The 27,383-nt window shown below is 41.2% G+C and overlaps 1 long non-coding RNA gene across 1 annotated transcript; it reads right to left on the bottom strand.

The window, feature by feature from the left end:
* Positions 1–6,251: 6,251 nt before the first annotated feature.
* LOC139362761 (uncharacterized) lies at positions 6,252–27,063 on the bottom strand. The gene is made up of 3 exons (XR_011622031.1): positions 26,573–27,063; positions 15,823–15,959; positions 6,252–14,290 (listed from the first exon to the last, which is right to left on the bottom strand). It is a non-coding gene; the product is annotated as an uncharacterized lncRNA (long non-coding RNA).
* Between the last annotated feature and the right edge of the window lie 320 nt (positions 27,064–27,383).

Below are 27,383 nucleotides of genomic sequence, written 5' to 3' on the forward strand. Positions count from 1 at the left end.
CCCACCCCTGCCTCCGCTCGGCCCCCGCCTTGGAACTGGGTGAGGTAGGCACCGGCGATGCGCAATGGGGGCGAGTACGCCCGATGACAGGAGTCAGCTTCCAGCTGGCAGCTATGCAATCACCTTTGCTTCTCTTTCTCCGGAGGCTGATGTTCTCCTTAACCTTTCCCCTACTTCCCTGCGGCACCTGCCAGGCACACAGTCCTACCTCTCCTGGGGAACATTTCCATGGTTTTAGTTTTAACTAGTTCCATGAACTAGTTAAGCCATCATCAGTACTGTACCTGTAATTGGACCGTGGTTCAGGGTTATGTGCCGCCCCCCAGCCCCCCAAAAAAGGGATGCTTTCGTCTACTTAGTTATGGAGTTCGTGTATATCTCAGATTCTAGACTAGGAATATATGGCAATTCAGCATTGTGGGTTTCTATTCAAGAATGTGTCCCTTGGCAATACTACCTGCCAGTTGGGAGGTCAATTGAGGATAGGAGTTTCTGAGAACTTCACAGCTGGTAAAACAAACATAAGTTATACATATCAATAATCGCAGTTTTGCTTTTTTTCTCAAGACTCTCCTAGATCTCTGACTTCCTTGTTAGGACATTTGTCAAGTATTTAGAGCCTGTTATTAGGTTCATATATTATGCTTATGACAGATCAAAGTCCCTGACTCACCTCAATGTATGTGAGTCATCTGCCACTCCACCTCTCAGCTGAGCTATATTCTTCTATTTTCAATTGCCTGTAGCACATTTCCACCAGAATATTCCACTTGTACCTCAACCCCACATCTCTGAAACAAATACTGTATTTCTTTCTTCCTGTCTTCCCTTTGTTCACTGTACTATTTATTATCCTCCCATATGTTAAATTCCAAAACTCAAATTCTCAGTCTTTTTTCTCTTTGATGCATCCCCCCCCACACACACACACAAAGCAATTAGTTTTAAAATAACACTCTTAAATTCCTGTCCTATTCTGTGATCACATGTGACCTCAGTTCATGCCTGGGCATTTTAAGCGACCTCCCAGTCTTTTCTTCCATGTTTCATGCTCAGTAATGCTGCCAGATTTATTTGTGTGTCCTCTGTTTTACTAATCCACCTGCTTTAATAGTTGCTCAAAAACATTCCATGGTTCCCATGACTAATTTTTAAATGCCAACCCTCTTAGCCTGGCCCTGACTCCCTTTCCAGCCTCATCTTTCACTGCTTCCTCATACAGTCCTTGTTCTTCAGCCAAACGGGATGCTTTTCATTTCCAATACACAGCTCTGTTCTCCTACCTCCATTTCCTCATTCATATTCTTTCCTCTTCTTGTAATGCCTTTCCTCCCATCTTCACCTTAAGAAATTTTATCCGCCTTTCAAGAGGTAGCTCATGCTGCCACCTTCCTGAAGCCTCCAGTCAGAATTGTTTCTTCCTCCTCACAACTCTTTGATACTCATCCTAATAACGCCTAATGGCACTTACTACCTCCCCACACGGCCTACTCAAAGATGCTAAAATGGGCAACATTTCAGGGTTGCTTTTACTTTGTTTAATCCTGAAGCAGCCAGTAAACTGCACAGAGCACAGAAACCAGATGCAGAGGCAGGTTGCGGGGGAGGAAGCAGCTCGCACTGACTCCTTGTATCTAGAGGCACACTGCAACTCAGTGACAGGGCCTACAGGGAATGAGATGTCTCATAGAATTGTAGACTCAATAACTTTAATAACCCTAGGCTCTTCACCATCCAGAAACAACTTGTACTATACATAAGGCAACAGTTTTACCACTCTGGAGGCACATCACCTAGGCCTAACGTCCAGGTTCCAGCCCTGGAAATGTGTGCTTTGCATTTGGGGCTGGGGCTTTTTTTCCAAATCCTTTCACATCCACTTAGTTTTTCTTGGGCAGGCCTGGCCATGGCCCACCACATCATATACATACTTGTTTTACATTTATTTGTGAACACATGTGTCATCTCATGAAATTATCAGCTTTCTAAGAACAAAAATCTTTTTTTATTTTAATTTGTTTTTTTCTTTTTTCTTACTTTTCTTTCTTTTTTTTTTTCTTTTTTTTAAATCTGTAGACCCAAGAACTTGAAAAAATCTTGGTTTCATCATTTCTGTATCCCTCATGGCACAAAAAGAAGTGTTACATTTGAAATTGAAATTATAGTCAGTGTACATATAGTTAAATGAACATTTAAGAAATAATTGTTGACTAGATTTTTCTGGATCAAGGAAAGGCAGAAACTTATGTATCACTACATACATGCATTCTGGATCAAGGAAAGGGAGAAACTACTTATCACTACATACGTGAAGTATAGCCTTCAGTATAATGAATTCTGAGAGATAGTGTACTTTTGATAAAATTACCTTACTATAGTTTTACGTCTACAGTTTAGCTCCAGACCAATGCAAATATCACAAAGCTTTAGCCCAACTCCTCATGGGACAGTGGTCTTCAGCTCCACATACTGTTTTGCATCATGTTTAAAGAAATTAGAAGACTCCAAACATCAAGTCACTAAATGATTACAAATACCAGAAAGGAAGGGGAAGCACGAAAGGGAACAGGAAAAGGGACTCCAGATTTTGCCTTTTTCTTCAGGAAAGATCACGCTCCCTAGAAACTTCCACCTACATGTTGACCAGAACCGTGTCACAAGATGATCCCTAGCTGCAAGGAAGTTTAAAACACAAGTCTTTTTGGTTGGGCTCATTGGCAAACAAAATTGAGGTTCTGTTGTTAAGAATGAAGGGAAAACCATGGATATAAGGTAGACAAATAGCAATGTCTGCGTCATATACCAGTAGGCAAAATTCTCTCATGCTCTAGTAAATAAATATCACATATTTGTTACCAACATGACATTATGTGCTACCTCAACATTTAAGTCATTGTAAAATATATTCTCCTCTTATAAAACAACTTAGTTTAATATTTCATCGAACAGAAATCACCATCAGGGTAAGTATACTCAAATATTGCAAAAATAAATTTTACATTAATCAGAATTTAGGGGCACACTCGAGAAAAGTTCTAAGTTCTCATAGAGTCTGTGTGTTGATGACTTTGATTCAAGAACAAGTAATAGAGATAAGATTCATATTCATACCTTCCTTGAAGGCATAAACATGAAAGGTTTTCTTTGAATGACTTTAGTCATGGCCTTCTTGGATTCTCTGCATGGCACTGAGCAGAAATAATGCCTCCCAGATCCTCCATGTAGGGCTTGTCAGAATCCATTTCTTGCCTATATCTCCCAAATCACTTCTCTCATCACCTAACACAGTCCCTTTCCTAATGCCATATCAAACTCTTAGCAGGTCTCTGAGCTCACCACTCTCAAGCTTCCAGACCTCACCTAGGTTTGGCACCTGCCTCTCTCCATATTGCATCTCCTGCCCCTCTTTTCACCCACTGCACTTCAGCCACGCTGGTCTTTGCCAACTCAAAAACACAAAGTTCATTCCCTGCTTAAGATTTTTGCAACAGCTGTTCCCACTGCCTGAATGATCAACCCAAGCTTCCCACAGTTGCCATTCAGATCTGAGCTTAAATGACACCAACCTGAAGAGGCCTTCCTTCTCTCCCACTCTTCCACTCTCCATTCTAAGGTCACATCCTCACCCTACCCACCACCAGCACCTCCACCCTGCTTATATTCTCCCAAAGTACATCTCACTACTTAATATTTTTGTGGCCCAATCATTTTTGTCTCTCCTACTAGAATGTTAGAATTACAAGGAAGGAGATCCTGTCTGTTTTATTCACTGTTGTATCTTCAGTACTGGAACAGTACATGGCACTTAGATATTCAGTTAGTATTTACTGAATGTTTATACCACTCCTGAGAAGAATAAGTATAAGCAAAAGAAGGCGAAGCTGGCCGTCCTGAAATACTGTAAGGTGGATGAGAATGGCAAAATAAGTCACCTTCATCTAGAGTGCTCTTCAGATGAATGTCATGCTGGAGTGTTTATGGCCAGCCACTTTGGCAGACATTACTGTGACAAATGTCTCACTTATTGCTTCAGCAAACCAGAAGACAGTTACTTGTATATGAGTTAATAAAAGACATGAACAAAACACATTTACTGAATGGATAAATGTATTAATAACTAAATGTCCCTCCTCTGCCTAGAACATCCTTCTCTACGATCTCCCCATCATCCTTTAAGTGACTGATCCTGGGCCGCTAATCCTGGGCCCCCCAACTTGTCTGATTTAAATGTCTGTCTTTTTTGTTCCTGTAGTGCCTTCTTTAGACTAGTGTTAATTATATGTATTGTAGTGTTTTCTTTTACTTCTTTTTTTTCAATATGTATTGTAGTTCTTGATTACTTGTCTGTTTTCCCCTCAGACACAAGCTACAAGCTACATGTGGCCAAAGCCCAGTTTTGTCACTTCTGAAACACACACGTAGCACCTTTGTGCAAATTAGAAACAGAACACCAAGCCTGATGAGTGTTTATGGGCTGGAATCCAGTCACCAGTCTCCCTTCAGCAGGGAACAACCTATACATCTGTACATAGTGGTCCAGTAGACAATAACTGTATATGTTTAATTGAATGAGGGAGTGAATTTCCTCTGTATTTTAGCAGTTTTCTTAAAAGCAAAGGAACTAATGTGGGGAAAAGGATGAGGCTAACATTTATTGGAAGTCCACACTGCCACTGTTCTAGACTGTTTTCACACCTCTCATGTAATTCTTACAGCAACCCTACACAGAAAAGATTAGTTTTACCGTTTTGTGGATGAACAAATGAGCTCAGAGAGGTTTTGCAACTTCCCCAAGGTCGTACCATTGGTAAACAGTGAGTCTGTGATGAAAACCTAGGCCTGATTCCAAGTTTGCCCCTGGCTTGCTTTGGCCATATGGGAACCTGACTGCTTGTTCCCAGGAGTCATGGGTTTTCTTGTTTGCTTTTTTATCATTTCAACTTTTATCTTAGATTCAGGGTATACATGTACAGGTTTGTTACATGGTTATATTGCATGATGCTGAGGTTTGGGATATGAATGATCCCGTCACCTAGGTAGTGAGCATAGTACCCAGTAGTTTTTCAACTCTTTCCCCCTCCATCCCTCCCGCCTCTGGTAGTCCCCAGTGTCACTGTTGCCATTTTAATGTCCAGAGTCATGGGTTTTATCTGCAATCCTGCGAAAACGGCCCATTGAAGCTAAATCTTGCCTTCTTCCCCCTTTTCTTAGAGTCTCTTCACCCCTAGTATCAGTATACTGGGGACATTCAATTGTTGACTGCCTGGTGATTGTTTGCCAGTGTAAGTTTTTTCTGATATTTATAAAGCTTTAGCAGAACTTTATTATTAAATAGTAATGTTATTCCATCAAATAATTTTTTACATGGATTATCACTTGTTATGTTTTAGATTGCATTGTTTTCTTAATATGTTTGCAATTTTTGTTTTATTGCCAGGAATGGTGATAATACAGCATGCTAAATTTGAGATCCCTGTTTGCTAAGAAATGAAACAGTGGGCAAATTTAGTTAGAACTCTTCAAGGCTGAGGATATATTTTGTTTGCTTTTTTCTTTTTGTTGTGTAGAAGACACTTCTATGTGGTTTTCAGTTTTGAAATTACATACACTTTCTCTAATGAAATTTCTGACAAAAGACAGTAAATGTTTAATTGTCTTCTAAAACGGGGATGTTGCTTATCTCACAATACTGCAGTATTATCAATAATAAAATATGAGACTGTGTTAGCAGGGTACTGTGACCCATAAGTACCGTAATACACACAGCCAAACTAGGATAGTTATGACGCATTGTGTTGGAAGAACTTTTTATGGCAACAGCGTAAGTAGGAATTATCTTTTTGTTGAACATAAAGATATCATTAGACTTTTCCATTTGGATATCCTGAGTCTTCATACCAAACATAACTAAAATCAACTTGTTCTTTACCAAACCTCTCTACATTCTACAACCAGTTTTGTTTTTTTGTTTGTTTTTTTTTTGTTGGGGAAGGTATTCGTTTTGGGGGTTTTTTTTTTTTTTGAGACAGTTTTGCTCCTGTCGCCCAAGCTAGAGTGCCATGGTGCGATCTCAGTTCACTGCAACCTCCACCTCCCAGGTTCAAGCAATTCTCCTGCCAAAGCCTCCCGAGGGATTATAGGCATTCACCACCATGCCCAGCTAATTCATATATTTTTAGTAAAGACGGGGTTCACCATGTTGGCCAGGCTGGTCTCGAACTCCTGACCTCAAGTCATCCACCCACCTCAACTCCCAAAGTGCTGGGATTACAGGCATGAGGCACCACATCCGGCCATTTTCGGGGGGGCTTTTTTTGAGATGGGTCTCCCTCTGTCATCCAGGCTGGAGTACAGTGGTGCCATCACAGCTCACTGTAGCCTTGACCTCCTGGGCTCAAGCAATCCTCCCATCTCAGCCTCCTGAGTAGCTGGGATACAGACGCATGCCACCACACCCACCTAATTTACTTATTTATTTTTGTAGAAATGGGGTCTTGCTGTGTTGTGTTGCCTAGGCTGGTCTCGAACTCCTGTGCTCAAGCAGTCCTCCCACCTCAGCCTCCCAAAGTGCTGGGATTACAGGCATGAACCACCACACCCAGTCTACAACCAGTTCTTGTTCCCAGCTTTCTCTGTGTGGTAGTACTAATCTTACGGCCAACAACCAGAGAATCTTACGTAGTTGAAAATTTCTTAAGGGGTGACCTACTTCAGACTCCTGCCTCATCTAGGAAACCATTGACAACATGATTAAGATTCAAGGCTCTAACTCAGTATTACAGGGTTCAAATCCTGGCCATACTATTTGCAATGGATTCTTGAGCAAGTAACTTCACTCTTCCATGCCTTGGTTTCAATGTGGTTACTGATAGAACCTATTTCATGTGGCTGGAATGAGGAATACATGAAACAATACATGTAAAGCACTTAGCCCAGTACTCAGCGCATAGTAAACAATTAATGTTAGCCATGAATATTAGTAAGCAGATATTTATCCATTTTTTCTTAAACTCTGCCAGTGCTAGAACTCACACAACTCTTCAGGGCAGCTCATTCCAACAGTGGATATTTGTCATTTTTTGAAAAGTCTCAATTCCTTCAACAGACATTCCTCAGGTGTTCACTATATACCAAGCATGTTCTAGAGCATGAGAACAAAGAGATGACTGAAAACAGTGTTTGTCCTCAGAAAGTCCCTAATCTAGCAACAGAACTCAGTGCCAGGTGGCCTGTGACTCTCCGTCCCTCTCAGCCCATTTGGAGGTGACTCTTGCTTCTCTCATGACAGATCAGCTTTCACTGCCCACCGCCAGGGACATGACCAAGGAGGTTCCTCCTCTCTACCCCTAAGCAGCGAGTCCGTAGGCTCCCTAGAGAGTTCAGTCATCTCTTCTGGGGCAAGTCACCTAGCCGCAGTGAACCTCCATTTCCTTATCTCGAAATGGGAGTCAATAATCCCTGCCCTATTGATGTCACTGGATTGTCATAAAAATGACATCATTATGTAAAGGTCTTTGCAACCTCCCAAGTACTCTATAATGATGAGATACTCCTTATATTAAACCAAAGAAAGAAATGACTCTCCTAAAGATGGAATTTTAGACATCAGTAAGCAAGGGAAGATCTTTTGGTTGGGAGCTGATAAAGTGGTTAAGAGGAGAAATTTACTAAGCCCCAGATCAGACTTATAAGGACAAGACTAGACTGAGTCAACCACGCCTCCAGCATTGCTCCTAAAAATCTTATTGGAGGCCATATATTGTACTGGAGGATCACCAAGGTTTAGGTCCAGACAGACAGAACTAGAGTCAAAATGCCTTATCAACCACTTACTAGTTTGATGACTGTGTGCAAGTTCCTTAATCTAAGCTATATGAATGAGGAGTATATGAAACAGTACATGTTAGCCATTAATATTAGTAAGCAGATATTTATCCGTTTTTTTTCTTAAACTCGGCGAGTGCTAGGAATCACACAACTCCTCAGGGCCGCTAGTTCCAACACTGGATAGTCATCATTTTTGGAAAAGTCTCAGTTCCTTCAACAAACATTTCTCAGGTGTCCACTATATACCAAGCATGTTCTAGAGCATGAGAACAAAGGGATGCCTGAAAATAGAGTATTTGGCCTCATAAAGTTCCTAGTCTAGCACGGGAGCTCAGCATCATTTGTAAATCAGATTCTCTCTCCTTGGAATTTGAATTAGAACTGAGGGACACTCAAAGAGTCTGGACTGTCTTCTGAGCAGAGAATAAAAAGTAGCTATCATCTGCCCACCACAGACATGAAAAAACAAGAAAGACAGTTTGCAGAGAGGAGAGAATGAAACAGGAATATAGAGAGAAGCAGAGAAAGAAATGGATCTTCCCATCTCGTCATGAGCTTCCACTTCCAGGTAAGCAGAACTGCCAGAGACTCAACTGAATTCCTGCCTTAGGCTTCCAGGGAACACCCTGAACTTTTTGTTTTGTTTTGTTTTGGGTTTTTTGAGATGGTGTCTTGCCTTTCACCCAGACTGGAGTATAGTGGTGCAATCACAGCTCACTGCGGTCAGGTGACCCTCCCACCACAGCCTCCAAAGCCGCTGGGACTACAGGTGTGCGCCACCATGCCTGGCTAATTTTTGTTTTTGTTTTTGTTTTTTGAGACAGGATCTCACTCTATTGCCCAGGCTGGAGTGCAGTGGCACAGTCTTGGCTCACTGCAACCTCTGTCCCCCAGGTTTAAGCAATTCTCCTACCTCAGCCTCCCAAGTAGCTGGGATTACAGGCACGCACCACCATGCCCAGCTAATTTTTGTATTTTTCGTGGAGACAGGGTTTCACCATGTTGGCCAGGATGGTCTCAGATCTCTTGACCTCGTGATCCGCCCACCTCGGCCTCCCGAAGTGTCGGGATTACAGGCGTGAGCCACCCCGCCTGGCCTAATTTTTGTATTTTTTGTAGAGTCGGGGTTTTGCCGTGTTTCCAAGGCTGGTCTGGAACTCCTGGACTCACACAGTCTGCCCACCTTGGCCTCCCAAAGTAGTAGGATTACAGGGGTGAGCCATCGCACCCAGCCTGAACTTTTAAAATAAACTGTTTCTTATGCTTAAGTTAGGTCCAGTCAGTTTTTATTCTTGCAAGCTGGGATAGTTCACAGTTTCTCCTTAGCACTCCTCTGTTTTCTTGATTAGTGTCTCTTGGAGTTCCAGAAAACTGTCCAGGCATTTGCAAGTGGGACTTTAAAAGCCTATCTTTTACACTCAGATGAAAGGCAGTAGGAAGTAGGAACAGATTCTCCAACACTTTGGAGGCATGTTAGCACCTTTCTAAATTATGGAGGAGTGAACTGCCAAATTTCATTCATCATTACTGATAATTATTGTGAACCAATCCAGCCAAAAGAATTCTGAACAGACACTTTACAAACCTATGCCAAATTAAATTGACCGTACCAGGCTTATCACATTGAAATATTTATTTTAAATCGTCTTAAAATTATAATTATGTTAATTGTTTTATTAAAATCAAGAGAGAAAATAACCATTTATCAAACTGCTGAGACTGCTAAAAGATTATATAAATTAGACACACTTAGTAAATATTTTCATTCCATTCAAGAAAGGCTTTTGTGGCCGAGTGCCATGGCTCACACCTGTAATACCAGCATTTTGGGAGGCCGAGGCAGACAGATCACTTGAGGTCAGGAGTTTAAGACTAGCGTAGCCAACACTGTGAAACCCCATCTCTACTAAAAATACAAAATGAGCTTGGTGTGGTGGTGAACGCCTGTAGTCCCAGCTACTCTGGAGGCTGAGGAAGGAGAATTGCTTGAACGCAGGAGGCAGAGGTTGCAGTGAGCCGAGATTGCACCACTGCACTCCAGCCTAAGCAACAGAGCAAGACTCCATCTCAAAAAAAAAAGAAAGTCTTTTGAAATTAATTTGTTGCAGACCTCATTGATTTCCTGCCGCAGATCCATCTTACTCTCTTCGTTATTCTCAGAACCCCAATTTTGTTCAGATATTCAACCTCCTTCAAGTGGCCATGTGTTTCAGGGGAAGGCTAGACCTACCCCAGCTCCAGAGGTTGGGTCATAATTGATTCCTCTTATAAATGGTTTATTCTTGGGCACAGAACACAGCTCTAGCCAGTGAGGTGTAAGAGTTGAGGGCTTGAGGGAAAGATTTCGCCTTCCCAAGAGAAATACAAATGAACAGATGGTCTTGTCTTTTTCTGGGTGTTGTCATTTGTGACCATAAAGGCAAACAAAGCTAACACCAAGAATAGCAAAAGAGAAGGGTAAAAGAACATACATGAGGTTTTTGAGTCACCGAATTAACCAACAGGCACCACCTACCATCCCCTACCCCTAGACCACTTATGTGATCATAATAAATGCCTTTAATATTTAACACAATTTAAACTTGAGATTTCTGTGGCTTGGGGCTGAAAAGCATCTTAACTGGTACTGTTATATCTAACAATCTCTTTAAAATTATGGTACCATTTGGCAATTTCTAACAGTCTTATATGCATTCAGAAATAAGTAAAAATAATCGTACAACTATCCCCCTACTTCCCTTAAAAGTCCCATATGTTCCAAGAAAGAAAATGTCTTTGAAATCTTCACTCTTGTCACCTGCTGTTTTGTACATACAATGTACCAACATAGGGCCCTGCCCACTTCATTCCGCCTCCACAGAATTCTGTCCAGGGACACTGTTAAAACTGTATTTGGAGAATTTCCTTCCTTCTATGCCCACTATTATTGTGTATGACTGCTTTTTTGGGCTTTTTTCACTCTCTTGTTCTTTCCCCATCTTTAGCTTCTGAATTAAGAGTTTTCATTTCCCTTAATGGTCCTTAATAGGGTTGTTTGTTACTGTTCTTGTTGTTGTTGTTGTTGTTGTCAATAGGAGGAATCCATTTTTCTGTCAACGTATCCCAGGTGGCTAACTTTCATTATGCTCAGGTTGATGATTCATGAATGGTAGTTTTCCTTCTAAACAAGCGTTGCCATGATGGGTGAGTAATGGTACGTTTGCTATATTCCAAAGACTGAGGGAATAAAACAAATTCCACCCACATGATAATAGGGTTAATTTGACTTGACATATATAGATTGAAGGTTGTTTATTTGTTGGCTTGATTTCCATAGCCTAGTCTTTTTTGGCTAAGGAGGTATCTTCTAGTCCCAAGTTATTTCTATTCATACATCCATTCAAACAAATTTGCCTTTGTCTCCAGGTTCTGTTTCTTATGATAAATTTTTAGAAACCCCAGGCTAATCAAGAAACTCTCAAAATAGGAAGTGAACCAACAACATTTATACTTATAGCTCTTTATGTGCTTGAGGCAACATTCAGGAATATTCTTTCCCTACCCTTGTTCTCTCAAACTCTACCTCTTTACCTTAATCTACCTCTCTCCTCACCCTCTGTATTTTTCTCCTCAAAGGTAGGCACGAGTGCTTCCGTGCCATTTTCACAGCCCTGTGCGCTAGAAAACCTGCCTACACGTTTGCTTTTAAATGAGGTAGTACACTTTGCCAGCTTCACTATTTTCTTTCTTGTGCTATTATTCCTTTTTTACCCAAAAATTTGGCCCCATTTTTTATGAAATTAGTAGTTATGATTTGACACTTAGAGAGATACAAGCAATTAAGTAATGTATTCTTTTGAAGTTCTTCAAAGATGACATTCAATAAAATCCCTAGCTTTGATATTTATCCCAGACTCCAGAACCGCATATCCAATCACTGTCTTCTTCATTTTGTATCCCACAGACTGGTCAAATTTAACAAATGAAACATGTATCCACTCTACTACCCCACTCTTACCTGTTTCTTCTTTGGCATTGTGCGTCATGGTTAATGGCTCTACTATCCATCTCAATATGCAAACCAGAAACCTAACTTCATTCAGCATGCTAAACCATTTCACATCTAAAATATGTCTAGACCCTGTCCTTTCCTCTCCTTCCCACTGATATTACCAAGTATTACTTAGCCTCTTAGTTCACTGTCCCACCTCTAGTTTTGCCCTACTCTAAGCTAACAGAATGATCTTCCTTATCCCATCCCTCATCCCATTACCATCTCCATGAAGACTTTCCAGCCCCCACTTTCATCCCCGCAGAATGGATTGCCTTATCTAGTGCGGCCCCTAGTGCTCTGGAGGGATTTCCATTATGGGGAAGTAACATAGCCCTTAGTGGTTACAAGGTACATTTTCTGAAGACAGAACATTAGAATTTGAATCCTGGCTTTACCACTTACCAGCTGCAAGTTACCAAATCTCTGTTCCTCAATTTCCTCTTCTATAAAATAGCACTAATCAGTGGTACTTCTTGGAGTCGATGGGAGAATTAAGTAAGATGATACATGCTGGCACTTAGCGCATGCCTGGCACATGGTATTGATATACACCCAATAAGTTATCATCATCATCATTATTATAGAAAATCTACGACTTTCACTGCACTAACTTGTTTATATTTTTCTTTACTAGGCTTTGAGTTCCTTGTACCTAATTCATCTTTGTAACCCAGCACCTAGCACTGGCCTGAAAAGTAGGAGACACTCCATACATATTTTTGATTGAATCATCAGGTTACTGCTTGGCTTGTAACTCCTCACTGGCTCCTGATTGCCTGTGAATAAGATTCATACTTTTTCAGCTTGGGCAACATAGTGAGACTCCATCTCTACAAAAACATTACAAAATTAGCTGGGCATTAGCTGGGTCACACACCTGTTGTCCCCACTACTTGGGAGGCTGTGGTGAGAGGATTGTTTGGGCTCTAGAGGTTGAGAGAGACCCTGTCTCAAAACAAAACAAAATAAAACACTGTACTCTTTAGCCTGACTTATGTACCTATTCAGCTTAATCTTCTCCTATACTCTAAGCAAGATCACTTGCAGTTGCCTGGACATTTCCTTCAATCAGGAATGTCTTTCCAAGCCCTTTCCCCAAACTTGGTGAACTTTTTTTTACATATAAGACCTTAGTCAAGTATCTTTTCCTTTAAAATCATTCCTGACCCTTTTATAGGTGGCCGGCAAGTCTAGAAACATAGGCACATACATAATAAATGGTTTGTTGGTTTTATACTATAATACACAATGAAATAATATATTTGCATTGCCTGATTTCATGGCCACCCTATAGCTAGAACTGATCCCTCCTCCTCCTTCACGCCACTAGCCCCTTTTATGAAACACTGATTAGCTGGGACAGAATATAGCACACAGAGGTTCTGCTTTATTCATCTTTGTATCTCAATCACCCAGCCCCATGATTGGCACAGACAGGCACTCAACAAATATTTGTTGAATTAATAAAACGTAAGTAAATATTTATGGATTATCGTTGTATAGGCCAAGAAAAACTGCCACCCATTTAATCATTGATAGTGAATATCCCTAATCCCCCTACATTCATTTTCATCACTGCTGCTCTGGGTGTTCAATGAAGCAAAATACTTGGCATGTGCCTTGGTGACCTCATTTTGCATTTGTTGCATTCAGCTTTCATTCATGGTTAAAACATGTTTCTTGAACAAATATTTTCATTTTTAAAAAAGGAAAATTTTAAAGAAAAGTATCTGCTTTAATCAGTCAACATTATTTGAAATTCTTTTTCTTTAAGAAGAAAAATATTCAGCCTGGCACAGTGGCTCACGCCTGTAATCGTAACACTTTGAGAGGCCAAGGTGGGCAGATACCTGAGGTCAGGAGTTCAAGACCAGCCTGGCCAACATGGTGAAACCCCGTCCCTACTAAAAATACAAAAATTAGCCAGACGTGGTGGCCCATGCCTGTAATCCCAGCTACTCGAGAGGCTGAGGCAAGAGAATCACTTGAAACCAGGAGGCAGAGGTTGCAGTGAGCTGAGATCATGCCATTGCACTCCAGTCTGGGCAACAGAGAAAGACTCCATCTCAAAAAACAAAAAACAAACAAACAAAATATCGATAGAGTAATAGGCATATAAAATATTTCAAAATTAATGATATAATGAAGTATGAATGTTGAATGTTCATTTTAGTAAGAGCCAATTAAAACCTGACCAGATAAAAATATTTCTGTTAAGGGCAACTTGAATTTATACTGGCTGTTGGAGCTCATGTACGTGGTTGCAGTCAGACCATGTGGTGTTTTCTATAAGCACGCGCGCGCACACACACACTCACACACACACCTGTAGCAGATTCCTCTGGCTCAGTTTTGGACTGGCAAAATCCAAGTCAGTCTTCTCTTAGCAAATTCTCCAGTGAAATAATATTCCTTAAAGATGACATTCAGCTAGAAAAATAAATGTTTAACATGACAGTTTCATGACATAGTCTGTGAAATTGAAGACAGCCCCAGGCTAATGATGATACCCACGTTGTCAGATCCATGTTTTGCAGTCAAACACTCACTGATCTAGTAAGGGAACCATTTAGAGGTTCTCTCTGCTTTAATAATGACTCATTGTCCTGGGAATCTTCACTCTCTATGAGAATAAGCCCTGGAGTGGCTCACAATTTGATGGTCACTATGACAACTCTGAAGCTTTCAGAGATGCTCTGGTTTTGTCGGCGGGTGGTTATGTGTTGATCTGATTTTGAAGGAGTGTTGCAGTGGAGAGGTAATACCGCCATCACTTATTGAAATCTAAAGTAAAATTATTGCCATCCAATAAAATATTACTCTGTTCACCATTAATCCAACCTATAAAAGGCATCTTGCAATATGAGCCATAATATTTAGTCATGGCACAATAGTATCCAGGCTAGGATTGCCGAGTTGGCATTTGAAACCTCTCAGAAGAAGTTGTTAAATGATATAGGGTGATCAAAAAAATAATTGAACACTTCCAAAATATATTTGTCAGTAACCAGGTAATTCAGAATCATGTATGAGCCAAAGTGTGAGTGACCTTTTCAATGTCTATGGAAAGTGTCATGTTTATATTAATATTTGTACGTGTTCAATTCTTTTTTAATCTTTCTGTACAATAGTATGAGTGTGATATTAGTATATAATATGAGATCCAAACATCCCACAAAATGGGATTTAGTTGGTCTTTGAAACCCCTGAAATTATGTGCAAAAATATTGTATAGTTGAAAGTTAAAATTATTTCATTTTACCCCATATTATAATTTGTCTTTATGTAATAACATGGAATCGATAAAAATTTTCATTAACAAATTTTACGATGATGTAATTACTTAATTGCTAAGTTAATCTTAAATTTAATTTAGAGTTTAATAAACTTCTACAGTTTTTAAAGTACATAGTAGACATATTAAAAATGTGTTATCATATTAAGTACAGTATATAACCTTGGCTGTTGTGGCACCATTATCATCATTCCTGCTGTGGGACCCAGGGCCATTCCTAGCCCATAGAAAAATCTTTCTAATTCATACAGATTTTAAGAAGGCTCCTAAATGCCCTTCTTTTGGTGGGAATGAGTCAGTCCTGCAGTGAGAAGCATTGTTTAGTATGTAGACTTGATTTCAAACTCTTTTCATGCTCTCAGCTTGGTACCTATGTTCAGTGCACAAAATAAGCAACTATACACAGCAGCCCCACTGGGACCTCAATGAAAATGAGAAGAGACTATGACTCTTCAATACTTTTACTAATTAAAATACCTCGAACAGAGAGCAAGACATGCTCATCAATTAAAAAAATAAGACACTCAGCCAGGCACAGTAGCTCGCACCTGTAATCCTAGCACTTTGGGAGGCCAAAGCAGGCTAATCACTTTGAGCTCAGGAGTTCAAGACCAGCCTAGGCAACATGGTGAAACCCTGTCTCTAAAAAAAGAAATACAAAAATTACCCGGGCATGGTGGCTTGTGCCTGTGGTCCCAGCTACTCGGGAGGCTGAAGTGGGAGGATAGCTTGAGCTGGGAAGTGGATGTTGCAGTGAGCCAAGATCACGCCACTGCACTCCAGCCTGGGTGGCCGAGCGACACTCTGTCTCAAAAAAAGAAACTATATTTAGTTATGAAACTGCTTTTACAAAAATTATAACTGAGAAAATTATGACAGCGAAAGATCTGACCTAACTGACTCCATCTTGCTTCTAACCTCCAAGCTGTCGTAGTTAATTCCTGGGGGTAGGCAGAACTAACTTTGGGAGGAACTTAGTTTATAGTTTAACTTTGAAACAAAGGATGATAACAGCCCTTTCCCAAAACAAACCCCCTTTCTGCCTGGGGACTAGATTGCCCTTGCAGGATTAACACATTAGCCACAAGATTAGAAATTATGGTTTAGGAGTATGCAGCTGGAGGCTGCAAGATTCTGAACCTCCCCAAATTGCTCCTGGAGATAACAACACTGCTGTAAAACCTAAAAGCAGTGCTTGAGGCATTTTGCAGACCCTCAGTGGATCAGTACTCAGTGGATTAGCTGGCACCACCCAGATGGATAAACTGGCTCATCTGGTCTTCTGGCCCCACCCAGGAAATGATTCAGCACAAGAGGACAGCTTTGACTCCCTGTGATTTAATCTGTGACCCAGCCAATCAGCACACCCCACTTTCCAACCCACTACCCACCAAATTGTCCTTAAAAACGCTGATGCCTGAGTTTCTGGGGAGAATGATTTGAGTAATAATAAAACTCCAGTCTCCTGTACAGCTGGCTCTGCATGAATTAAACTCTTTCTCTATTCCAATTTCCCTGTCTTGATAAATCGGCTCTGTCTGGGTGGCAGGCAAGGAGAACCCATTTGGAGGTTACAGTTGATTCTATGATCCACATGTTTTAACAGTTTAATATCTCTGAAATTGAAAGGTCTTACAGTGCCATATCCATTCTGACACTCAATAAATTGTATATAATGAATATATTCATTGAGAAAAAAAGATTAAAGAAATGAAATAATCCTAACTTCTATTTGTATTGTGTTTTCCTCAGAATAATAGGTCATTTCCTACTTGAAAGATGATACGGTATAGGTCTATCAGAGTATTTTCCCTTGTCCTCTGTTTTCAAAGACTCCTTAGACTAAAATAATCCCTCTTCAACCCCAAAGCAGTTTGCTTACACTCTTGTGACCTTATATTCTGCTTTGCACTGTAAGTGTATTTTACTTTTCTCACCTGCTAAACCATAAGCTCCTACAGTGCTTGGCCTTTGGACTTTTCTCTTCATTATGCCATTGGCCAGCAGTGTGACCACATGGAAGCAGCACGGACTTTGACGCCAGGGTGATGTGTGTCCAGATCTAAGCCCTGCTGTCTACTAGCTTAGTGATCTTAGGCAAGTTATTTAATCTCTGAGAGTCCCATTTCCTCGTTTGTAAAATGAGGATGGTCATACTTAATCCATGGAATTGGTTTAAAGGTCTAAAAATGAGCCAGGTTGTAAAGGATTGGCACTTGGCAAGTTCTTTGTAACTGATTATCACTATTTTTCAGAGACAGCATAAATTTTAGAATCAGATTCAAATCCTGGCTTGGTCACTTGATATGTCTCTAACTACAAGTTACTTCTCTAAGTCTCAGCTCTAAGTGCCATGAAGGTCAAGATCTTGTCTGTGGTGTTTACTGTTGTCTCCTTAGTATCTAACACAGATCCTGACACATGGTTGTTGAATGAACCAATACATGAATGAAAAATGAAGATAATTTCTTACCACACTATTGTGAGAATTCTAAAAAATCTACACTCTCTACCACTTACAGTTAAAATGCCCACTACACAGTAGGCCACAATAACTGATTTTTGATGCTCAAAACAAATGAATATAAGAAAATAGGATACATATTATGAATGCCCTGGGCATTCATGCCTCTATAGTTACCATGTAATTATAGGAGTAGGCAATAAGAGGACGTGGCTAAATGGCTGGCCTGATGACTAATATCTTCTAGTATTAAATTGTGTTCATACCACCAACACAACACTATTAAAGGCAGCAAGAATCACTTGTTTGTTTAGTAAATATGTATCGAGCACGTAGGATGTGGAGGATGCCAAAATGGATGAAATATTTATGAACAAGTACATCTATGTCAAGAACAGCATGTGGAGATGCTTGCTTTCTAAGAATTGAGGCCTCAGATGACTGGAGTTTCCATATAAAGAAGATTCCCAAAAGATCATAATGAATAGACAGAATGCTTGGCAGCCCCTTTCTTTAATTCAAATACTACTTTCATAATGGTGACATTTCTGCTTCCACTCGTTTAGGCAGAAAGAGTAATCCCAATGACCTTTGGTCATCAATGTAGATAGTAGAGAAACAGATTATGGAGGTTAGGACAAGGGAGTTTCCTACTGCCCTGGATATTTCCCTCCCAGTATTGCAATAGGATGGGAAGGAGGACTGCATAGATGTGAGGAATAGGTGGCGGGATGGTGAACTGCAGTTGTGAGTCTAAAGATAAATGATCACACCACACCTCATCCAGAACCTGGCTTCTAGGTGATTTCACCTAAAATATTCCAAACTGATGCATGTCATGCTTATTCTGCAACATAGATAAGAGAGTAGACGCTGTAGGTAGTAGTAAAGTCCTATTTCTCAAGAGGAGAAAAAGTCCTGAACCATTATGCTGAATTATCAGATTTGAATTTTGTTACCACATATTTATATATTGAGACCAATCAATCTTAATTCAATATATATAATATGACATATAGTTAAAACAATAGTATATGTCTTCATATAATAATTTCTAGCCAAAAGAGCTAGACAGTAACCTCCTAGCCTAGCCTTAAGCTTCCTTAGCTCCCTTTGTGCCCTGTAAAGCACTAATGGTATAAGTAGCTTTCTGGACACAACAGGAAACACAGGATACTGGTAGTAACAGCAATACAGCTTGAAAAATAATAAGCAGAAAACGTTCTAGGATCAAGGACACATGAAGAAAAGAAAGTGAGAGGGAGGGGAGGAGAAGGATGAGGCAAGAAAGAAGAAGAAAGGAAAGAAATAATAAGTTCCATTCATCTCAAGGAGTAATTATGTAAAACCTTCAGCCAGAGAAGCTCTGAGGAATGGTCCTTCCACCCTCACTGGCCTTTGGGGAGCCTCTGTATCAATTAGCTGGGGAACATGGTGCTGACCTATATGAAACTCGATGCTGGGAGAATCTTCTACATCAGGCCCCAGGCTGTATGAGTACCCCAGGCCACTTCTGGTGGAGTAGGAAGCCGCAATAGGTGATCCTTCTGGCTCCCTAAAGGGAGGACTAAAGTCTGGTCCACCCACTTGGTCAACCCCAAAATGGACAGAGACAGAAAGGGGATGAAAAGTAGTTAGGAATGAACATGTGTGTGGAAGGGAAGCAGGGAATTAGCCCCATTCCTGGACATGGGCTCATGAAGGTTTATTCTGGGTAGGCCAGATGTGAAAGACTTCTCTATTTTCTAGTGTTCCCAAGGCAACAAAAATCAGGGCTCATGTCATTTGTGATGAAAAGGAAGTTTAGACTTTTACCAGGTTCTCCTTCCTAGGTACTTCTGAAAATCCCCAAGGAATGCTCACCTGTTCCACACATCTGCCCTCGCTACTGCTTGTCCCCTCGGCTAGGAGCAAAGAGCTAGACTGCTGCTCCAGTGTTCAGCAGACCACCCCTGGCCGTCTCAGAACCACCTTCCAGGTTGCTGCCAGGCTTCCCTGTCTGCTGTATTCCCGGCACCGACACACATCCATCCCTGAATCCCCAAAGTACCACAACAATCAGGAGGCTTGGGATAACAGAAGGGAATTATGATATAGAAAACAGCATTTTCCTAAAAAAGAATCGGGCTCCCAAATCCTTCACCTGCCTCAGGTTGCATCTTTTCTACGTTGCTGATTACAATTTTTTGCTATGCTTGGCTCCTAACTCCCTCTGTAGAATGATAGTGGGCAGCTCCAAGTCCTTTTATCCAAAAAAAAGCCCTTGGGGCTCTGTAAGTGCTGTAAACCCCACCACACCTCTGATTTGTATCTGCCAACATGGAACAAATGTGGAGAGGATGAAGAAGTAGGAAGAAGCTGAGAAGAAGGGAGACGAGAAAGATCTGACTGAAATATCAGCACTATGCTCTATGGCTCAGAAGTGTCTTCTAATAGCAACATTCTATATTTTATTTATATAACAACTTTTCTCATGAGTTACCCTCTTATAAGAAAAACTGAAGGACTATCAATAGAAAACTTAACCAAGCTGCAATTTTTGTAACATGACGTTGCAGAGTATGTTCTTTTTTTAGGAAGATGCTAGGCCTGCCTTATCCCAAAAGAAAAAAGAACATGGTAAGACTGCCTTGTTTATTGAGATTACTAAAATATTAAATTGATATCATGAGTCCAATTTTAGTGTGTCTGAGTGAGAATCTGTTGAAGCAGACGGGACATTATGGGAAGAAATCTTAGAAAGTAAAAATTAGATTTTTCATACACAGAGTAACAGCTGCTCAGATAGCAGGAAAATCCTTAGAAGCCATTTATCAGGCGGCAGTGCGGTGAACAACAACGAAGACAATTCTTCTCTCAGATGAGAGAATGGGCCAACACACCTCTGACTGCAGATGACAGCATGCTGTGTTCCAGATATTGGAACTATCAAATAACTGATGTTCAAGGGTTTATACTTCTTAATGAACATTCTAGACTGCAAATTGCCTTTGACTTAATGTGACCAAAAGCAGAATTCTAAAGTGTAATCACATGCTGGATGTGCCCAATGGCTATGATACAGAGTGATGTGTGCATATGCCAGTGGTTTCTGTAGGTACAAGACACGCCAAACACAACTGAATAGACAGGTCTGAGATTAGGCAAGTGCTTTAAAGTGGAAAAAGCCACAATTGGGATAAAAACAATGCAAGAATATGGGTGATAAACAAGAAAGTACAATGGAGTAATTGCAACTAAGGCAACTCAATTGGTAGATAGGTCTAAGAACCAAAGAGTTCAGACATTTGTAAATTATTTCCTTGCTTTTGGACAGACAGGTCAAAGTTACTTTTCTGAACTATAAAGATATGTTGGGAGATGAATTTTAGAGGAAGTAAAGGGCCACTCCAAAGTAAAACTGTCAAGTTGATAAAGTCTGTTGTCATGATGACAATAGCTTTTGAGAAGAGGATTGACATGATGTCAACGTTTTGTTTTTAGGAAGATTAATCTACTGGTAATAAGATGACTTGAAAGGGGACGGGCAGGGTGGATTCAGGTTTTGTGTGTCTGAAGCTAATACCAGCTTTAAAAGGGCAGAGGCTCTGTTTAAGGAAAATAATACAGATTCAAGTATACAAAGTTGCTAGGGCCCTTCCCAGAACCTTTGAATGGCTTCATGCAAGGAAGGGAGTCTGAAGGTTAAGCTTCCTTTCCTTCAATATAAACCACCTCATAAGCAGATGATAACTAAGTCACTAACACTCTCACCCTCATCTTGCCAGCCACGCAAGTGAGAACCCTAGGAGTCATCTTTTATCCTTCATCTTATTTCCTCTTCAGTCACCAAGCCATGCCCATCTAATTTCCTAAATATTTCTCAAGTTCATTTATTTCTTCATTCTTAATGCCAGTACCTTAGATCTACGTGTTGCTGCCTCTTAACTACTCCATTGCAAATAGCTTTTCCAAACTGGTTCCCTGTTTCCACCCCGTTTACCTCCTAGAGACCTATCCTTCACCCAGCCACCCAGAATCCTCTACCTGTGGGTAGATCTGATAATCTCACACTTCTGGTTAATATTCTTCATTAAAGCTTCATCAGGAGAAGGCCCAAGCCTCCATAGCATTATAAGCAAAGCCTGTGTGATCTCGAACCCCTTTGTCAGCTCAGCTCTTGACACCCTTGCTTTGCACTTCTCACATGTCAACACAATACTGCATTTCCAGCAAATGCCTTGAAAGTTTTTACATCTGGACTTTTGGTTCCTGACTGACCTCTTGGCTGAGAATTATCTCCCTTTTCCCTCATCCCTCCTCCTTCCAAACTCTCTTTACCGGGCTCACCTTTTCCTGGGGATCTTCATAGAGACCCACCCCTCTGCTCCAATCAAGCCGGTGAGGTGCCTTCCTCTGTAATGCCACATACAGTGCTCCATCAAGGCACTCAGCACCCTGTGTTAAAAGGACCTGTTTATAGCTGCCTTTCCCTCTCCTCTCCAGACTGTGATCTCCTTGGGAATAGGAGCCACATCTGATGCATTTTTGTATCCCCAGCACTTCGCAGAATGTGGGTCTCACTAGATATTTTTGAATGAGTGAACAAATTAATGATGAAATCAAGCACTACATGAGTTATTCTCTGTGATAGAGTATAGAAAGATAAGAGATAGTTCTGGGGTATGTCTAAGCTTGTGAGTAGGAGAAAGAAAAGAAATCAATTAAACACAGGAGACAGAATAATTAGTAAAAGGGATCAATAGCTATTGTTTATGTTGTTTTTCTATTTATCATCAAGTTAAGTTTATACAATGAATGCATATTACTTTTTAAAAATGAAATAAAGGAGTTTATTAGGGTAATTTAATTGCTAAGCTACTGAGACAAAAGGACCACAAAATAGAATGATGAAAATGTAGTGTAAATGTAATTCTCTCACATGTAAAAGTCCAGTGGTTATCAGTTTAGGACTGGCAGAGGAGCATTGCTGTCCTCAACATGCTAGCCCTGCCACCTTAACAGCAACTGCTTCTACTGTTGTTCGAATGAGTCCCCCAAAGTTCATGTGTTGGAAACTTAATCCCCAATGCAACAGGATTGTGGGGTGTGGCCTAATTGGAGGTGTTTAGGTCATGAGGGCTCTGCCCTAATAAATGGATTAATGTCATTATCTTGAGAGTCAGTTTGTTATGAAAGTAAATTCAACCCCCTCTTGCCTTCTCTTGCACACTCTTTTGCCTTGTGATGCCTTCTGTCATGTTTTGATTGCAAACCAAAAGTGTCTGAGACAGGTCTCGTTCAATTTAGAAAGCTTATTTTGCCAAGGTTAAGGACACACCTGTGTCACAGCCTCAGGAGTTTCTGACAACATATGCCCAAAGTGATTGGGGTATAGCTTGGTTTTATACATTTTAGGGAGACATGAGACATAAATCAATGCACGTAAGATATACATTGGTTCAGTCCAGAAAGGCGTGACAACTCAAGGAGCGGGGGCCTCCAGGTCATTGGTAAATTTAAAGGTTTTATGATTGGCAGTGGGTTGGAGGAGTTATTACCAATAGAAAGAAATGACTGGGTTACAATAAGAAGTTGTGGAGACTAAGGTTTTATCATGCAGATGATGCCTCCAGGTAGCAGGCTTCAGGGAGAATAGATTGTAAATAGATTGTAAATTCTTATCAGACTCAAAGAGTCTGTTCTATCAGTAATTACAAAAAGGATGAGGGCATAATGAGACATGTCTGGATCCCACTTCCCATCATGGCCTGAACTAATTTTTCAGGTTAACTTTGGAATCCCCTTGGCCAAGAGGAGGGGTCCATTCAGATGGTTGGCAGGACTTATAATTGTATTTTTGGTTTACATGATGCGGCAAGAAGGCCCTCACAAGATGCGGTCCCTCATTCTTGGATTTACCAGTCTCTGGAACTATAAGCCAAATAAACTTCTCATGTTTATAAGTTACTACCCATTCTGTGCTATTCTGTTATAGCAGCACGAAACAGACTAAAATCTTCCAACCAGTGGTGAGAACAAAAGACGAGTGACAGGACAAGTAGTCAGCTTAAGGGAAGGCATAAGTTGCCCCCACTCCTGGCCAAGTGCCCATTCTCAACTGCAAGGGAGACTGGGGAATGTAGTTTCTAGCTAAGTCTCCACAGCTAAAATATGAGACAAGTTCATTTTTATTTTTATTTTTTTAAGGACAGGTTTCACCCTGTCACCCATGCTGGAGGGCAGTGGTGTAATCATAACTCACTGTAGCCTTGAACTCCAGGCTCAAGTGTCCTCCCACCTCAGTCTCCCAAGTAGCTGGGATTACAGGAGTGAACCACCACACCTGGCTGAAAGTTTTATGCATGAAAGGAAGGAGAGAGGAATACCAAAGACAAGTGGCCTGATGTAAAGTCTTTTGTTTCTACAAAATGAGAAAGAAAGAGAATGTTTTAGCAAAAGCCAGATTTCATGGGATTAAGAGTTTTGGGGCAGCGAACAAATGAAGATGAAAAAGTGCAGATATTTATTCAGATTTAACAGTAAACAGAGAAAACAGGATGATGACAAGAAAGAACTAGAGTAATAGGTGGTGGTGGTTTTGTTTGTTTTGTTTTTCTTGAAGGTGTAGTGCCCGAGTGTATTAGTCAGGGTTCTCCAGAGAGACAGAACTAATAGGATATATGAAAGGGGATATATTAGGAAGATTTGACTCATATGATCACAGAGGTAGAGAAGTCCCACAACAGGCCACCTGTCAGCTGGAGAACCAGAGAGCTGGTAGTGTGGCTCAGTCCAAATCCAGAACCCTCAAAACCAGGGAAGCCAACAGTGCAACCCTTAGTCCAAGGTCAAAGGTCCAGCAGCCCCTGAGAAGCCTCTGATGCAAGTTGTAGAGTCCAAAAGCCAAAGAACCTAGAATTGGATGTCCAAGGGCAGGAGGAGAAAAGGTGTCCTGCTCCAGAAGGGAGAGAGAGAGAATCTCCCCTCCTTCTACCTGTTTGTGCTAGCCAGGACCCCAGCCCACACTGGATGGTGCCCACCCGCATTGAGGGCAGATCTTCCTCATTCAGTCCACTGACTCCCAAATCAATCATCTCTGGAAAACCTCACAAATAAACCCAGAAGCGATGCCTTACCAGCCATCTACACATTCCTCCATTCAGTCAAGTTGGCATCTAAAATTCACCATCACACTGAGTATGTTTGAAGATGTCAGTGAAGAGAAAGATAAAAAACTGACATTTGGCTGGGCATGGTGCCACAGCTATAATCCCAGCTACTTGGGAGGCTGAGGCAGGAAGATTGCCTGAGCCCAGGAGTTTGAGGCTGCAGTGAGCTAAAATCATGCCAACACTGCACTCTGGCCTGGGCAACAGAGTGAGATGCTCTCTCAAAAAAACAAAACAAAACAAAACCTGACAATCACCCAAGTGCTGTAGAGTACATATTCTTTTCATCAATACATGGAGCATTCTCCAGAATCGACCACATCTTAGACCACAGGACAAATATCAATACATTCAAAAAGGTAGAAGTCATATCTCATATCTTTTCTGACCACAAAGGAATAAAATGAGAAATCAGTAAAACAAGAGGAACCTCAGAAAATACAGAAGGACATGAATATTAAACAACATGCTCGTGAACTACCAATGGGTCAATGAAGAAATTAAGAATTAAAAAATTTTTTGAAACAGGCCGGGCACGGTGGCTCAGGCCTGCAATCCCAGCACTTTAGGAGGCTGAGGTGGGTGGATCACCCGAGGTCAGGAGTTCGAGACCAGCCTGGCCAACATGGTGAAATCCCATCTCTGCTAAGAATACAAAAATTAGCTGGCGTGGTGGCAGGCGCTTGTAGTCCCAGCTACTTGGGAGGCTGAGGCAGGAGAATCGCTTGAACCTGGGAAGTGGAGGTTGCAGTGAGCCAAGATCACACCATTGCACTCCAGCCTGGGCGACAAAAGCGAAACTCCGTCTCAAAAAAAAAGAAAGAAAGAACAAAATACTATCATAATCTTTACCTTCCCTTCACCATACACTCCCTACACAGCAAGCTGACTCTGTGCTGACTTAGAAGCTCCAGAGCACCAGATTACCTTAAGACAGCACAGTCAATTTACAATTTACAAAAGTATGCCTGCAACGGAACTCTCTCCACCTGGAGAGCATCTCCAGACAATGGTTACTTTAGAACCTAGCTCTGCCTGCAATGGCGCCAGCTGTAGATAAGACACCATAAGTGAGTCAAGTAGACCCCCACCTGCTGGCTCCCTCCCCTGCATGCTGTTCATGCCAAGTCCCCCTTTAAAAGCCCCTGCTGTCTGCCCCCAAAGCAAAGCAGTATCGTTAAAGGGAAGAACCTGTATTTCTTCTCATAAGCTAAGCTTTGGAATAAATTACTTTCTTTATACCAGATCCGCTCTTGTTAATTTGATTCTGCAAGCAGCGAGCAACTGAACCTGCGTTTCAGTCACAGTATGGCAGATGCCTCTTCAGTCACACTGAATTCACACTTGTCCCCTGGTGGCTGGAAGAATCCAGATATACATGATAAATCCATGGAACACATACATGAAAAATGGAGTTAACAAAGCATGTCGATCTTGAAAAGATGTTAGGTGAGCAATCCTATAGGTGGGACCCTACGTGGCCACAAAGGGCCAGAGGTTTTAACTACTTTGATTTTCTACCAAGAGCTCATGCTTCCCTCCCTCTATCCTTCCCTCCTCATCACCTTCCCGACCTACTATTTGCTTTTGATTTTCTCCATGTTCTCCTGCATATGATCACCTTCTGGTTTTTGTTTAATCTCAAATAAACATTTCTAATCTCTGCCAAGGTACCCACCACTTACCGGGTTAAGAGCATGGACTCTTAACTCAAAAGGCTTGAGTAGCATCTTAGTCTTTGAGCAGTGTAACATCTTTAAGCCTCTGTTTTCTCATATGCAAATGGAGATGATAATACCTACCTTGTGATCAGCTTCTGAGAATTAAATGGGAGGTCCGTGTAAAGTTCTTCGCATAATGTTGGCACCTAGTGATCACCAATAAATGTTAACTTTATGTAACAGTGCTACCAGATAAAGCAGCTGACATCAGCCCAAAGCTTGACCAGTTCAGGCTATTGGCTCAAGTAAAATAATAAAGAAACGTTAAATACTGGGATGAATTACACACATCCCTCTGGAACAACCTTTAACTATGTAGACCTTGAATGAACCAGGAGCCAGAAGGAGTGCAGTCTGGTTTTAACAGCAGTCAGCCTTGGTAGGGCCTCCTGGGGTTGGCCTTCACAACAATAGGAAGTGCTGAGTCATCCTGCCCCCGGGGTAGGGTGGGGAAGCAGGCAGAAATCCTTCATGGCAGGCCTCCGAGCAAGCATTCCAGGGCCTACTCTGTCCACTCTGGTCTCCTGACCCATTTACAGCTGACCTTCTCTTTGTCACAACCCTATTTATTCTCCCATCTCTCGCCCACTGATCCAACTGGTTTTTTTCCTTCTCTGGACTCAGACCTCCTGATCCCAGTTCTTGAGATGCAGCCAAATGGTCAGGTGTTCTTATAAACACCTGAAAATTTTCTCCTTTGAATCAGGGGATGACCTGAGCAGGAAAAGTACTAACTTTCTTGCTGGAAACATTGCTCCCGTTCTTCTTTTAAGAGTTAAATAAGAGGGAGGAAAAAGCAAGTAAAAGATCTGCACAAAGTGGAAACATAAAAATGAAGCTAAGGGGGAAAATTAGATGTGTTTTCTAGAAGATAGATGGAGCACAACTCTGT

The sequence above is a fragment of the Macaca nemestrina genome, chromosome 4 (assembly GCF_043159975.1).
Source record: "Macaca nemestrina isolate mMacNem1 chromosome 4, mMacNem.hap1, whole genome shotgun sequence".
NCBI classification, from domain to species: Eukaryota; Metazoa; Chordata; class Mammalia; order Primates; family Cercopithecidae; genus Macaca; species Macaca nemestrina.